The sequence below is a fragment of the Mycteria americana genome (genome assembly GCF_035582795.1).
Source record: "Mycteria americana isolate JAX WOST 10 ecotype Jacksonville Zoo and Gardens chromosome Z unlocalized genomic scaffold, USCA_MyAme_1.0 Scaffold_30, whole genome shotgun sequence".
NCBI lineage: Eukaryota > Metazoa > Chordata > Aves > Ciconiiformes > Ciconiidae > Mycteria > Mycteria americana.
In genome coordinates this window covers 2,797,906-2,812,969 of record NW_027445437.1, presented here as the reverse complement: position 1 = coordinate 2,812,969, position 15,064 = coordinate 2,797,906, and the positions used below count along the sequence as shown (strand labels likewise).

At 43.6% G+C, this 15,064-nt stretch overlaps 1 protein-coding gene across 12 annotated transcripts in view; it reads right to left on the bottom strand.

The window, feature by feature from the left end:
* The window catches only part of ZNF532 (zinc finger protein 532), a 51,546-nt gene extending 36,996 nt beyond the window's left edge, over nt 1-14,550 (bottom strand). For 2 of the 12 annotated variants that reach the window (XM_075489140.1, XM_075489152.1), the window contains exons 1-3: nt 13,486-13,605; nt 12,250-12,454; nt 11,697-11,807 (exon numbers count right to left, since the gene is read on the bottom strand). The gene's annotated coding sequence lies outside the window, so the exon portion shown is untranslated. Of the gene's footprint in view, nt 1-5,677; nt 5,777-11,652; nt 11,676-11,696; nt 11,808-12,249; nt 12,455-12,616; nt 13,085-13,485; nt 13,625-14,412 lie in introns of those variants that run through there. The other 10 variants (XM_075489143.1, XM_075489144.1, XM_075489142.1 and 7 more) reach the window with 10 other exon arrangements.
* Nucleotides 14,551-15,064: the final 514 nt, after the last annotated feature.

The window sequence follows — 15,064 nt, the reverse complement described above, 5'->3', positions numbered from 1 at the left end:
TGCACTGTTTTATATAAATTAAATTGCTTTTATAAGAATTACGGAATAAGTGTCTCCCAGTGTTCACAATGCTTTTTTTCAGCAACTCTAATGAAGGACCTGCTGTATCGACACTACTCCTGACAGGTATCTTGCCTACTTTAAAGACCTCTCATAACAGAGATTCTACAACCTCCCATGTAATTTATTCCAGTCATTCACAATTTTCACTGTTACATGTTTCCTACTGCATAATCTGAATCTTTCTTGATGCAATCTGAAAGAACTACATGTGGTTCTATTCACCCATCCTCTTTGCAACAGCTCTTTACTCTGAGACCATTATCTCCCTTCAATCTTTTTAGCCTAACCAACACCAGGATCTTTAGGGTTTTCTTTCCCCTCACAGATAACATTTTCCAGATCCTGTTCTTTTTGTTCTCCACTGGCCTCTACTGTTGGGTTTTTTTCTCCCAATTCCCAAACCAAACAGGTAACTCAAAACCAAAACTTTACTAATGCTGTGTAAGAAGAAAAACTAACTTAGAGTATGCTTTTAAATCCCACTATGACATTGGCCTTTTTCCACAGACATTTCAATAACATGCAGAGAGGTGTGCAGGGGAATCACTTGTAGAGAGCTAAAAAAATCAGTTACAGAAAGCACAGACGGACACTTTTTCATTCTCTTTCATAACCATGCACAGGTACGATTCGTGTTGTTGTGACAGAGCTGTTTTTAACGTACTTTAATTGTTCAGTAATTACCAGGCCAAAGTCAGTATTCAATGTGAAAAGATACTTAACCAAATAAGTGTTATTGTTATAAAGTGCCCATTTAGGAAGCATCCCGTCTGTCCTCCTGCCTTTGTATCGGCACTAAAGGACTCAAAAACATTCTTATTATAATAGATCAATATTCTGTCTCCAGCATCGATTAACACAGGCCATCAGAGAACCACGGTGCAACTAACTGCAACAGCGCTCTCCAAGCTCCTCATATTAGCTCAGATAAGCAAGAAGCTTCATGCCCCATGGCAGAAGATCTGTTGGAAGCCACTTGCCAATGGAGATGCATCCTACAACTTCAGTAGCTCACTTCCTCCTCCTCTTAGCTCATTATCTTGAGCTCTGGAGAGAAACTACTTGCTGACTGCTGAATTCACCTGTAACAGTGCTAAGAAAAACTAATCAAAATGCATATATGTTTAAATAAGTATTTTTATGCATATAGTTATCAACATGGGCAGCACTCCAACTGTTCCTCAGATGCAGTTTATTAAAATGGCATAATCCCTTTGCTTGACAACAATCTCTACAACTTATGTATTCATCAACAGTGGCTACCTGGAAGTCATTATGGACTCTAAGAAAGGCAACTGAGGAAAATTTCTCAAGGATACTGGAATACACACAGACATTTCATATAATACCTTCAAATAAATATGTAATAGTTCTGAAAATTGCTTACATGGTCTACTTAATGATTTTGTTGCTTTGTCTAACTTATTAACTCCTTTTCTTTACACCAAGTCCTTCTGCAGAGCTGAACTCAGCATGTGACTCTCTAGAAAATATGAGTATACCATTGCAACTGATTAATTTACTCTCTTAATTAACTCATAATTCCTTTACTTAATGGACAATATATAGTAGCCTATGATGGTAAATGCTCATTATCAAGACTTCACTACTTTTGTAAAGCATATGGTTATAATCCATACTTATCAGACATTGTTTCATAATGCTGGTAATTCTGGTTTTATTGTGTATTTGTTTAATTATAAAATTTTAAAATCCATTTATTCAAAAGCAAGTTTCTAGCCCTCATGCATTTAAAACTAGTAATTGGGATAGAATGAACATAAAGATTTAAGAAAAGAGACTAGACAAGTAATGAGCACAGCTCAACTCTCTTGCAGTATAATCGGAAGCTAACTTATCGTGTTCAGCACACGTGGCAGTAGACACCTTCCTATACCAAAGCAAGATGATTATCATACTTGTGCACAGTTCTGCAGGCCTGGATTTTAGTCTGCCCTCTGCCTGGAGGATTTCAAGATCCTGTGAAAGGGCCACAATTACAAAGGCAGTTATCTAATAAATACAAAAATACATACACACATACTATCAAAATTACAAAGAAAGTTCTTACAAGAATTAAATGGAAAAGATTCCAGAAACTGAAGCGTATCAAATCCATGTAAGAAGACACAGAACAAAGCCTTAATTGACAAAGTTTTTCATGATTCGAGATACTAATTATTTGCACTCTGATTGTACATCTATCCATAGCTGTCTTTTTAGTTATGATATACACTCAAGAAGAACTAGAAAGTCTTCCTAATCTAAAACTTTGTCTAATTACATATGCTGGAGTTTAATTAATATTTAGCAATAGCAATGAATTAAGTAAAGGCCCACTTACACAGTATTTTATCCAAGTATGTTTAAGAGCAAAACTGTGTAGCAGAGGACATACATTTGTCCTTTACCGAGAAACTCGGTTAGTCTAATTCCAAAATGGGAAAATATCTCAAAAGAATTCAGAGGTCTGCAGAGCTAAGATCACAAATTTATCTATAGAGAGCACACTTCATAAAGTTGCAACTGTCTTTCAAGTGTATGCAAAAGGAACAACTCCCATGCTCTACCAGAGCATGAGAATGGAATGGTTTCTTCTACATGGGGGACCCAGAATTACTGCTGCTCTTACGAAGAATCTCTCCCATTCTCCAAATTTTTAAAGCAATCTAAGTTGAACAAAAAGGGACAAAAGACACGGCCAGTCTTGATAAACAAGCAAGCAAAGTTGTAACCTGGACATTTTATTCATCTCTTCCTCACTATTCTAATATACCATTTTAAGATCCAGTATATAAACTATGTTTCTACCACAACTGTCAGGACTCTGAAGCCACATTCCTCCCTTTTTTTCCTCTGAAAACCTTTCAGTAACTCCTTCCCTTAATGATAAAACTCCACCTTTTACCCGAGATCAAAATCAACTGACACCTTGGCTGCCAGACAAGCTGTTAGTCTACTCCTTCTCTGGGCCAACATGATGCCTGTAAATACTTCAGAACAGGAAATGAGGCAAGTTCCTGGTTCCCTAGGAAATCGTGATTTTCCAGGAACTGGAATTTCTTTGAGAACTGCTTTTAAATCCTGAGAGCAAAGCTCACTGTCTCCAAAGAGACACACACAGGTATAAAAACCTAGCGTCAGAGGGCTGCCATTAAGATGATCTTCAGAACTGAACTGAGAAACAGTCCACAAGGTGCGTAATCAAGGATACATTCCTCAGACTAAACAAACAAAAATGCATTTAAAGAAGCAACCTGCAAGACCCCCACCTCCTCAAACATCTTTGAAACAGAATTTTTTTCATTTTTAGTTTCTAAATAGTAGAAACGAAATTCACCTCAAAACAGAGGAATGCTAACTTGAAGCATATGTTATGAAGAAAAATGGACAGATGATACAATAAATTAAACAGCCCTAATTTTGTGGGTACTCGCATAAAGAGTCAGTTCTCAGATTAATTGACTCTGTCCAAAGTACTATTTCATTTTCAGATGACAGTCTCCCTTTGTAACATTCCTTTTCCTTCCCACAGACTAGTCCCATTTCCCCCCTCTCCATCTGGCTGTCTGCTGATGTTTACCAGGAGAATGCCAGGAAAAGCCTATCACTTTTGTTGTAAGATTTGCAACCTTCAGGGTGCCTGAATTACTTGAGAAAAGTTATTAAAGAAAATCAGTTTCTTTAAAAATTCAAGCATTACTTTGCTTACTGATTATTCAATGATAAAAGTAAGTAAAAAGGAAAAAAATTCTGGATATGGCCAATAGGACTTACGCAGCTAGAGTGGGTTCTGGTTTTTGATGGTGGGTGATAGGACTCCCAGGAAGATAACCAGTGAGTCTTAAAAACTTAAGATAGCAGACTCTGAATATATTCACTTCATGATCTCCATCAATCTCTTTGGTGACAACGTCCACCCCTATGTGTGCATCAATATCTTACCGAAACGTAAGGTGCAAATTAACTTCTGGAGGATAAACCAAGATTGCTTTGTTTGTGTTCATGCTCTGTTCAAAGCATGGGTGCATGATTTTCTACATTATTCTTTCTTTGGAAACGCATCTCCTGAGATAAGTGCTTCCTATGAACAGCACAAAGAACGTGGCACAGGTTTTAGCCAAATGAAGATGCCCTGACTGTTCCACTGTCTTACCTTTCCCAGTTAGCCTTTTTACTCCAGTTCATCTGATAACACATTCCAGTGAAGCACTCACTTAAGTAATTATGTCAAAACAAGAACCAAGCCACTACTGACAGTGGAAGAAGCAAGCAGGACAAGAATCTGATGCTACACCCATGACAAATAGTTAAATTCTTGTAAACCTTTTGGGGCCTTCATATCCTGGCTGTTAAGATGGAAAGCCTAAGGATGGATTCAAAGAGTTTGAAAGGCTGATCTCCAGAAAAAGGGGAAAACGTCTGCAAGATGTAGTGCATCCGGGAGCTTCTGCCCTATTATCAGCGATTCCAGAGACCCTTTTGCAGTACTGCTTTCTTACAGCAACTATTTGTGTAGATGTGAGGAAGGCTCAAATATGCAGTAACACAAATATCAACCAAACAAATATCAGGGCTTAGAAGTAAACAGCTGCTTCTGAAGGATTAATAAAGGCAGTTTTGTTTTACTACATGGACTTTTTGTTGCTCCTCCTCAAGCCCTGTATCGATACCCGTTCCAGGTGGAGGGACTCTAGTCATATGAGGAAAACCAAACAAAGCTACCCTTTCATGTACTCTGCCAAGGTGGGGGGGGAGCAGAGAAACACACAGAAGAAAACATTTTTTCTCACTTTCTAAATATGATTTATCTTGTAGCTTGGGCTTTAGGACAGCTGCAGATGGGGCACAGTATTCTCCACAAGAAAGACCAAGCTGCCTATAAATTGCTGCTGAAATTAAAAGGTACTTTTTGGTGTAAAGCTAAGCAATTGTGAACTCTCAAACCAGACTTGTTTTGGGAAATTTCAACAGCCTAATGAAGACAAGAAAACAGAATCATCTGGCAGCTCCCAGACAGGTCATATCTCCAAACTGCTCAAAACTCTGATTTTTGTCTGTCAGGTACAAGAACAACTTCAAGCTTTCCAGGTCTAGCAATGACAAATAATCCTCCTCCCTTTCCAATACTTTTCCAATTAATATTCTCTATGCATGAAGGTTTCTAACTATTGTTTCTGGACCACAAGCATGGTCTTACATGCTCAATTTTTATTCTTTTATTTCATCATTAGCCTTTAAAGAACTGACCAACTTCTCCTCCTTGACACTGACCCTCCTGCTCATCCAAATCTTCATTGCTCAACCCCAAGTCTGGTGACTCTATGCAATTGCTTTAACTGTCTGTACTAGCCCCACCTTAAATTAAATCTACCATATTAAATTTAAATTCCTACCCTTTACCTTCAAATCCCACATAACTGTCTATACTTACAATATGTAACTCCATGCTTTTGTTCAAATAACTACTCAACCCAAGCTTCCCTCAGCAGCAAGTCTGTTTATTATTTAAGGAAATAGGAAAAAAACAACTTTAATTTTCATCTACCTATGGAATTCATGTTCTTATGACTACATTCCTTTACCTTCCCTAAACTCTTCCTACAGTTTTTACCTCCATTTGTACCATGTACAGTTGTGGACTGTTCATTCTTTAGGGCAGAGACCTTTTCTTTTGTATGTTCTTCAAAGAAAATCAGCGACCTTTTCAGCACTGTGAAAACAAGAGCATTGAGACACCACTCTTCAGTGCCCAGCACATGGTAGTGTCTTGATTCTGGAAGAATACTTCTGGTATAACCATATATAATAACTATTCTGTTCTAGTTAGACTGGTATAAATTCCCAGTTAGATGCACTATTCCAGAACAAAATTCTGATAATGTGGTATAATTACTCCGCTTCTGAACACGGGTAATGATGCCTAAATAACATCATGCTTATTCTGGAACAAAATGCCTACACAGGGAGTAATACCAGCCTAACCAGCATAAAAGCTTTTTTTTTTTAATTTCTGTATTGTTATGCCAAGAAATTTCATCAGGTGGAGAAGACTTAAGTGAATTACAGTCATATATATCTTAACATTAGGCAAACACCAGCCTAATACACCGATTATGAGCAGTTCATTAGTTATTAAACATATATTAGTAATTATGACTAACACTTCTGATTTATTTACTTTGAAAGCTCAGTATCTGAAAGAAAGACAAAAGCAATATGCTAATTCAACCACCAAACCTTCTTCAGGAAATGAGAACCACATCTCAAATCACAACTTGGTGTGGTTTGAAATACTCAGCAGGCAAATGGGATATGCAAGAGGCCACTTTAACCACAATCAGCAATGCCTATCATATTCACATAACATACAGGTTCCTTTTCACTTATCAAAGATCCCATGACTTGCTACTGTTGCAAAACTCAGACAGGTTCCTGCTTCCAGAAATGTAACTTTCATAATAGGCAGCATTTTGATTTCTTAGGATAAAGGTCTCATTTTCTCGTAGTATCAATAAGGTCATGCCAGTCCTTATGTAAACATCTTTGTGAAGTGTGGGGTGCTTTACAATTAAAATTTATACCAAGCAATCTCGTATTTCAACATTACACACCTTATCTATTGGCCTTTAACAAAAAAAAAAAAAAAAGAAAAGAAAAAAAAAAGAAAAAAAAGAAAATCCAATTTGTCTCCATGCACGAGTCTCAATGAGTAAGAGAAATCTGAATTTGCACTTCTGGTTTTCTAAGAGAACATTCTACCCATTTTCTCCCTCCCTCCTCCTCCTCAAAAAAGCTTTGGAGGGTAAGTACCAGCCCAGTATTTCAGGTATTAAAATTTCTAGCTTCACCCCCCCCCCCCCCAATGCAGTAACCTTGCTGTTGACAGTTTCAGAAGAATTTCAAGATTTATTCTTTACTAGCCCAAAAAAGTTTTCAACAGGCATTTCGGAGAATCCCAGGATAGCTGAGGATGAAAGGACCTCTGGAACTCCAACTTCTCTGCTCAAAGCAGGGACAGCTATAGCAGGACCCTCAGGACGTTGTCCAGTCAGGTTTTGAGTATTTCCAAAGATGGAGACCCCAAAACCTCTCAAGGCAACAGGTTCCAGTGTTTCACCACCCTCACAGCAAAGAGGATTTAAACCATTAATTAGCATTCAGACCTACTCACATTCACTTGCCTTACCACCCACTTATGACAGTATCTAAATGCATTTTTAGAATGCACCATCGAACAGAAGCAAGCTATGGAAGCTTATCAATCACTGCCCATACGCTGCTGACCCAGAGCACGATCCCAGCTCGCGCCATGGTCCGGTAGAACATTTTGGAATTGGGACAGGGTAAGAAGCTACACAAAGCTCAGCCTGTGGTTATGATTTGCAAGGCTGTCTCTGCGGCCTGTTTCCACAACAGACGGTACCAGTTCACATTTGACTTTGATCTACTTTCATGCGAGCTGTACAATTAAGATGCTATAAACAAATCTGGATGCCGTAAGGAAGCAAAAAAACTTGAATGCCAACCTTTCTCAACTATTAATCCAAAATATTTCTCAGTATTATAGACAAAAGACAATATTATTTTAGAATAATTGCTAAACTATTTACAAAACGATAAAAAATTATTTAACTAACCCATTCCTCCACTCATTCTACTTTTATTCATCTAGTTCTAGAATACCACAGAAGCCTGTTAATCCACACACTGGCTGCAAGAGTTGTTTTAAACTAGCAAATGCTGAAAACAAACAGGCAATAAAACCACCAAAGTCAATGCATTACCAAGTGTATTCTGTTGCTGTGAATGGAAGTGCAGTTTGGTTGTAATTGTTTACAATATTTTTAACTTTTCAGTTCAGGAGTGTCTTCCATACAAATTTGGGAAGTTCAAAGTCACGTACACCAGGAATGAAAGCAATGGTAGTAAATTACATTTGGGATAGCAGAAAATGGACATCATGGAAAAAATCACAAAGATATTGAATGGCACTTACATGATGTTCATGGTGTATTGCTATAACCTGGCATAGAGACAGACCTACAGTGCATGTGTATGCACCCTGTCTTTTCGTGGTAAACAAAGTAATTTGGGAGTCCCCAGAGGCCACAAGGATGATACTTATCTCCACGCACGGAATGCAGATGCAGCTGCAGCCAGACTAAAACTTGAGACTTTATGTTGCCTTGTTTGCTGTTAATTCATACAGGCAAAACTTTTTCCAATCAGTTTGCCCATGGATTCCGGTTTAGAGCCTCAGGAATACAAGATCTCTGCAGAGGAGTCTCTCATTCAGTCTTTAATGTGGGTTAGGCAAAGTTCTATTTGTGCATATCGCTTAGCTGAGTTTTGCAATTATGGATTACCAAGCCACGTCAAACCAACAAGTAAGATAGCCTCAAAAGGAGCCTGGGTTGTCTTACAACTGTAAGCGTGTTACCATTGTTTTCAAACCATATCCATCCCTACAACTGATTATAAAAGAGCGGGTAATTGTCTCTGTCCTCTGTTCTACTATATCCTGCATCTGATTATGGATCCTTTTTATCTGACCTGTTAAAAGATGAGCCTTTTTCCCCTGCAATAGGTATAATTAAGTAAAGACAGTTCTTGAGAATTTTTGTTTTTTTCTTAAGCAAATTTCCACAGGTTTCTTTTTGACAGCCAAAACAGATTTACTTGTAGTTTACGACTCCTTTGAAGCCTCATCTTGTAGTCTAACTCCTCCATTTTTGAACTTCCTTATTTTTTTGCAAAATGGGTATCTCGAGTTCTCTTTGGGTAGGAGAAAACAGGAAGGGAAAGGGAAGGGGCATCTTCTGAAGTCTGTCCATTTCCTCTTCTCACACCACCACTGAACCACTTCTAGCACAGTTTAAAGAGAGCCACATGCGACTGGTTCGAAGTTCACTATTATCAGCCTTTGGGTGGCAAAAAGAACAGGGGTATTTCAATACACGAGCAAGGTTATCTCCTTTCCCACACCAAACGGAGCTGAACAGACCACCTCTATCTACAGCTGGCCAAATGAAAACTACCTATATTTATCAAGAGATCCAGTTAAGGTTTTGGGCCTAGCAACTTCCCGAATTTCTCCTAAAATGGAGATGAATTAATAAAAAGCAGGTAAATCCCCACACCGTTCTTTTGGCACTCTACTTAAAAATGAATTATAAAAATGGCTTAATTTTGTACTTCTGTATGTAAAATGGGCTGGGACAGTAACACGTGAATATTTGGATGTACAATAATGAACAGAATTCTGAGATTCCCAATTTAATGCAAATTTGAATCACATTCTAAATGGCACTTGCTTCCTGCCTATTTCCTTTAATGTACTTTTTTTAAGTGGATGGCAATTCTTCCTCAAAAACAGCGTGAAGCAGCTGCAGACAATCTCGGTCCGAGCACACCAAGTCAGGCAGGGCCCGCCTGTGCAACTCTAGCAACAAACAGGCCCTAAGAGATTAGGGTCAAGTTTGGGGTTTTTTTAAACATACATTCCCAGCAATCTGTATGCTTATGTATATTTTAACACACATTCATACCTCTAAGAAAACCAAAGTTAGTTAATTCATTCAAAAGAGGCTTGGAACTAGATAAATCATTACCCTTATTCTCAAGATCTGAGATTCTGAGACAAGCCTCAATGCAAAATGAGACCATGATTGCTGATACAGAGGACCAACCCTCCAGCATTAAGTAGCATTTTCTGCTGGAAAGCTGGCCTATGTGCAAAATCAAAATCTCCTGGTGAAGAGCATTTACAAATATTATTAGACTGAAAAAATAAAACTCACCAAGAACACTGCAGACTCCAGCATCTATTCAGGTTTCTCATCTTACAGCCTACAAAAATCCCTGCAAATTCAAAACCTCCTTTGCTAAAAATAGAAATTCATAGTACTGATCGTGTTCAAACATCCAACAAATCTAAACAAAACAAACACACTGAATTTTGTGACAATTCAAGAACTTACCATTTTAAAACTGCTTACTATTCTGGTAGAAAGAAAAAAAAAAAAAACCCTAAAGGTGCTCTCATGTAACACATGAATTTTAGCTGACACTTGGAAAAGAACATGCATCAGCAGCAGCAATAGATGCTATTCCTATCATGCAACAAGAATTCATGTTTGCAAGCATAATTTTGCTACAGATGTCTACAGTCAAATATAGAACCTCTGCATCCAAATTATGAAAAATATGAACAGAAATCAGCACAGTGATCTGTCAGGCATTTTGCGCCACCACACAAGCTATTTACTGCCCTATCAAATCTGAGAAACAAGACATTGTAGCTGCATTAAAACCCACAAAACTGTAATTTTGGGCTACACATTAGCATGCTATTTTCACTTTTCTACAATTAATATCTAAATACCTTACGTAATCTACTGCAGTGAGAAATAAAAAGGTTCCCTTGTACTGTCACTCTCTGATGCAGGCACCCTGCCTATCAGCCACCATACAACTTACCCAATATCCACAACCTCTCAAGGCTTTTAAGACTGTCTACTTTATTCTGCTGAGCACAGAGGAAAAGACCCTCATTTCACACTAGAACAGAGCATTTTCAATGTTTTGCCTCCATATTTATCTTGATTGTAGATTACCAAACCAGCTAACACAGCCAGGACTGGTCAGATTTTTTAAAAACCACACTGGTTTAGGATTCTAGAGTTGCTGATTTCCTGTAATAGGAAGTAACGGTTCTAGCAAAAGAATCCCCAAGGCAAAATGTTTAGTGTTCCAATGTGTAAGCTCTAACAGCCTTTGTTCTTCCCTTTGCTATATTCATTACTGCTTTCTTCTCTCTCCCCCTCTCCCTCTCCCTGAATCCTTCAGCTTTCACTATAAGATACAAACGCCAGCTCAAATCTAAGTACACATTTATTTTTTAGATGAGAGAAAAAAAAATCCTATCCATTATCCATTCCTTTGAGTTAAAAGTAGTCATCCCTCAGGAGCTGATGCACTGCCCATCCGGTTTCCTAGTCTTATTTCATTACTGCACAATATTATAATTCATGCCACTAATAACCCACTGGAGCTCCATCAAACCTCAAAAATACATCTTTCCACTTGTCTGCTGCAAAATCCTCCCTGGGTTACAACAGTTTAAGAAACACCATCCATACTATTTATTTCATATGTTTATTCTATGTAGGCTATATTAACTACATGTTTAACACTGAAGACCTTAATTCAGACGTAAGTACCGGGTTACTCAGATATGGCCAAACAAGCAACCTTTAAATAATCAGACAGCAAATTCTGAATGTGTAATGCTGTAATACAACACAGAACAGTTCACTGCCATGTGGTTCACAATTTATGATTGTCACTCAGAGGCCTATTCCGTAACACTACATTGTGAAAAAATGTGTATCTGAATATAAGATATTTCAATGAAAATACTGTATTTAGCCAAGATATCAGTAAGTCTTTACAAATAATAGCTTTAATCCTATTAAAGCTGGAGGACGTTAATAGCATTTCTTCAGTAACACTTAAACAATTGTCTCCTTACTAATGTGCCAAGTGTGCAAGCAGGAGCCAGATTTACTTTTCACATACACGTACCTTCATGTTATCGTTACATTCATACCCAAAACGCCACATCTCACCTTATGAACCTTGACCTTTGAAAGATTTTTTTTAGCCAATGCTCAGTTACTGCCACAGATGCATTACCTCTGCAAATATGAAAGGGTTAAAGGCAGCCCCAATCAATAGGCCTACAAGGGGAAAAAAAAAAAAAAAAGGGAAAACGAGTATGCCTTACAGCATCTTTGCAATGCTTTTATGCACAATTCTACAACAATATCGTTTCCTTTTGGCCTTACAGAAAGGCACAGCACCCCCCCTTAACGTCTCCTAAAGAAGAAAACCACAAGACAGCACCCTGTAAATAAAACAGCATGCAAAGCAGCATTCTTCAGTCACAAGCATAACTACAATTACAAATCATTCAATCAATTTTATTTAGTTTAGTTTTAAAATAGACTGCATAACCAGTGTCCCACCCTTGCAAAGCAAAAATATTTTAATAAGGGTCATAAATCTCAGCTCTTGCCCATTCCTTAAGCATAAAAAGGCACAAAAAGCCAAAGTAATCTCAGTTACTGCAAATATGTACATTTATATACAGAATCCTTTATGACTATATTAGCCACATACCAGTGCTGTGTGTCTAAAGTGTGCATTCACATACTGTTTTGGGATGGTATCTTTCTGCAAGCTCCTCTGCTTTTGGCTGCCATGAAGGGAGGAAGCTATCCCACTGTAGTAGCTCAGTGACTGCATTGTGTTCAGGAGCTGATCTGCCTCAAACCAGTTCCAGCCGGTTCTGGTCACCCTACATAAAAAGCTATGGCAACCCTCGCTGGGTTGCCAACAAGTCCCTGAAAAGCGCAGGGGCTCTTTTTCCTGTGGTGGTGGGGACGGCTGCAGCCCTGTCCCCCTGCTCCCCTCGTGCCCGGCCCACGCAGCCCCCTTGCTCCCCAGTGCCGCCCCACACGCTCCCTTCCTCTCCTCCCCCACTTACCTCCCACAACCTGGCTGAAAGCTGTGAGTGTGTGCGTGCCTGTCTGTAGCTAACAAAGAGACCGCAATAAAAATCCTCATAGGATCTCTCTTGCAGCACCAGGCAGGCTCGGCCACAGCACTGGGAGACAGACTGCTAACCAAGGACTGCTCCCCCCTCTCTGCTCCCCACAGCACAAGGGGTGGCTGCTGATCAACGTCACATCTGCCCCCTCATGCCCACGGCCGTGGGGTGGCCGAGCAAGGTCTTCTCCCGTCCGCCCTCCCGACTCCTCGCTGCATCTGGGGCCGCTCGAATGGCATTTTCTCTTCCCTGCACAGCGCTACTACAAAGATTACCCACACACGCACCTCCCTCCCCTCAAGAAATCCATTTCCGCAGCAGCGAGATGCCTGCAAAATAGTTCCTTTGCCCCCTCCTAGCAGCACCGAGTTGGCTGCTGAGCTGATTTTTTTTTTTTTTTTTTTTTTTTTTTGCTATTCAACTATCCTTGAGGCACTGAAAAGAAGCAAGCTGCAGACCCACGCCTGACCAGCCCCCCCCCGCCTTCCCACACCCACAGCTGTGGGGGAGGCCAGGACACAGCTCTGCGCAGCCTGCTCGGTTCCCACCCCGCAAAGATGGCTGCTGATTACAGCCGTTTGCTCGGTCCCACATCCCTCTCTGGGGCAACTCCTCCTCAAGGTCACGACTGCCTACGGTGCCAAAGTCCCTCCAGAGGAGGGCTCTGCACCCACCTTTGCCCATGGCAACTGTGCTCCTAGCCCGCTCCCCCTTTTTTCTCTGCCACCCAGGGCCTTCCTCCTGTGTGGCCGACAGTCACCCCAAATCGAGACATCATTCACCCCGCTCCTGTTTTGGCTACTCACCCTTGCACTGGTAAAACCAGTAACTACCTCCGCCTACGCGCCAAGCCCCATCCTCTCCGGGATCTGCCGTGAGATGGCTCTTCAGCAAGGCTTTCCTCCAAGCCAGCTGCCACGCTAGACTACACCAACCAGCCCCTCTGCTCTCCGGGCTGCACCTGTAACTGTTAGCAGAGGTCTCGGGCACAACCCTTCACCCCCCCTTCCCCTGCGGAGAGAGCTGAGATCTGGCACTTTCTCCACATCCCTCATCCCCACCCCATTCTGGGGAAAACGACCATGTTCTTCCGCTGCCTCAGCCCCGTCTTCTCTGCACAGGCGGCTCCAGCCGGCCCTCCCTCAGTCCCTCAGCCCGGGCGGGCTGCTCCCGCCTCTGCGGGCCGCCGCGGCCCCGGGCACCTCGCTGACGGACCGCGGCCCCCTCCCCTCAGCGCGGCGCCCGCGCCCCCCCCGCCGGGCCCGCTCGCTCCCCGGCCCGGGGTCGGCCCTGCCCGAGCGGGCCCTGCCGAGCCCCGGGCGGGAGGATCGGCCCCCTCCAGGCGCGGGGGACGCCTGAGGAGGGGAGGCCGCGGCCCCTCCGGCGGCGGGGAGAGCGGCCGAGCGGGAAAAGGGGGGCGGCGGCGGCGGCGGCGGGACGGCCACGTCCGAGCGACACCCCCCCCGCTTCCCGCGGCGAGCCGGCCCGAAGCCGCCGGCCCTGGCAGCCCCGGTGTTCGGGTGGCCGCGGGGCTCCGGCAGCCGCCGCCCTCGCAGCGCCCCGGCCCCGGAGCGGCCCGAGCCGTGCCGCGCCGAGCCGAGCAGGCCCGTCAGGCCGCTCCGCCGCAGCCTGCCCGCGGCGCGGCGGGGCCTGCGCGCAGGCGAGGCGGGAGCCGGGCCGGGAGGAAGGCGACCCCCACCGCATGCAAACTCCGCACCCCCATGCAAACACACCTGCTGCGGCCCCGCGGCCCGGCCGCGGCTGCTCCGGCCGGCGGCCTCAGGCGGGCATGGCTAAGGTCCGCGCTGCCTCGGCCGCCTGCGGAGCGGCCTGGCTAAGAGATGGTGGAACATAATGGCAGGGAGGCTCTGCCGGGACTGAGGAGAAGGTGGGGGTGGGGGTGCCTCGGCTTGCACAGATGGGGGAGACGCTCCCGTGTGATTCCGTGTGAAACGGCTCCCTGGAGTGTGCCGGGGGCGGGGAGGGCTGCCGCTGCCTCCGAGCGCTCCGCGGGCAGGCGCCGGGGCCGGGGCCGGCCAGGTCGCGGCCTCCCGCAGCCGGGGGGGGGGAGGGTTCCCCGCTCCGCCGCCGGCGCCCGCCGAGCCCAGGCGGCCAGGGAATCCCGCCCCGACAGGGAACGAGCGGTGCCGGCGGGCGCTCGGGCAGGGCAGCGCCGGCGGGCCGGTTCCGATCCCTCCCCCGGGTCTTCACCGCGGCCCTGTCAGCGGGGACGGGGCAGGCCCGCCACGACGACGCCGGCGGCCCCGGCCCCGCGGGGGGGCCCTGCCCGGGGCCGCGGGGTCCTGCGCCTCGGGGGGTCCTTGCGCCTCGGTGGCTCCTGCGCCTCGGGGCCCGCCGGGCCGGGCCGGGCGCGCCTCCGCGCTC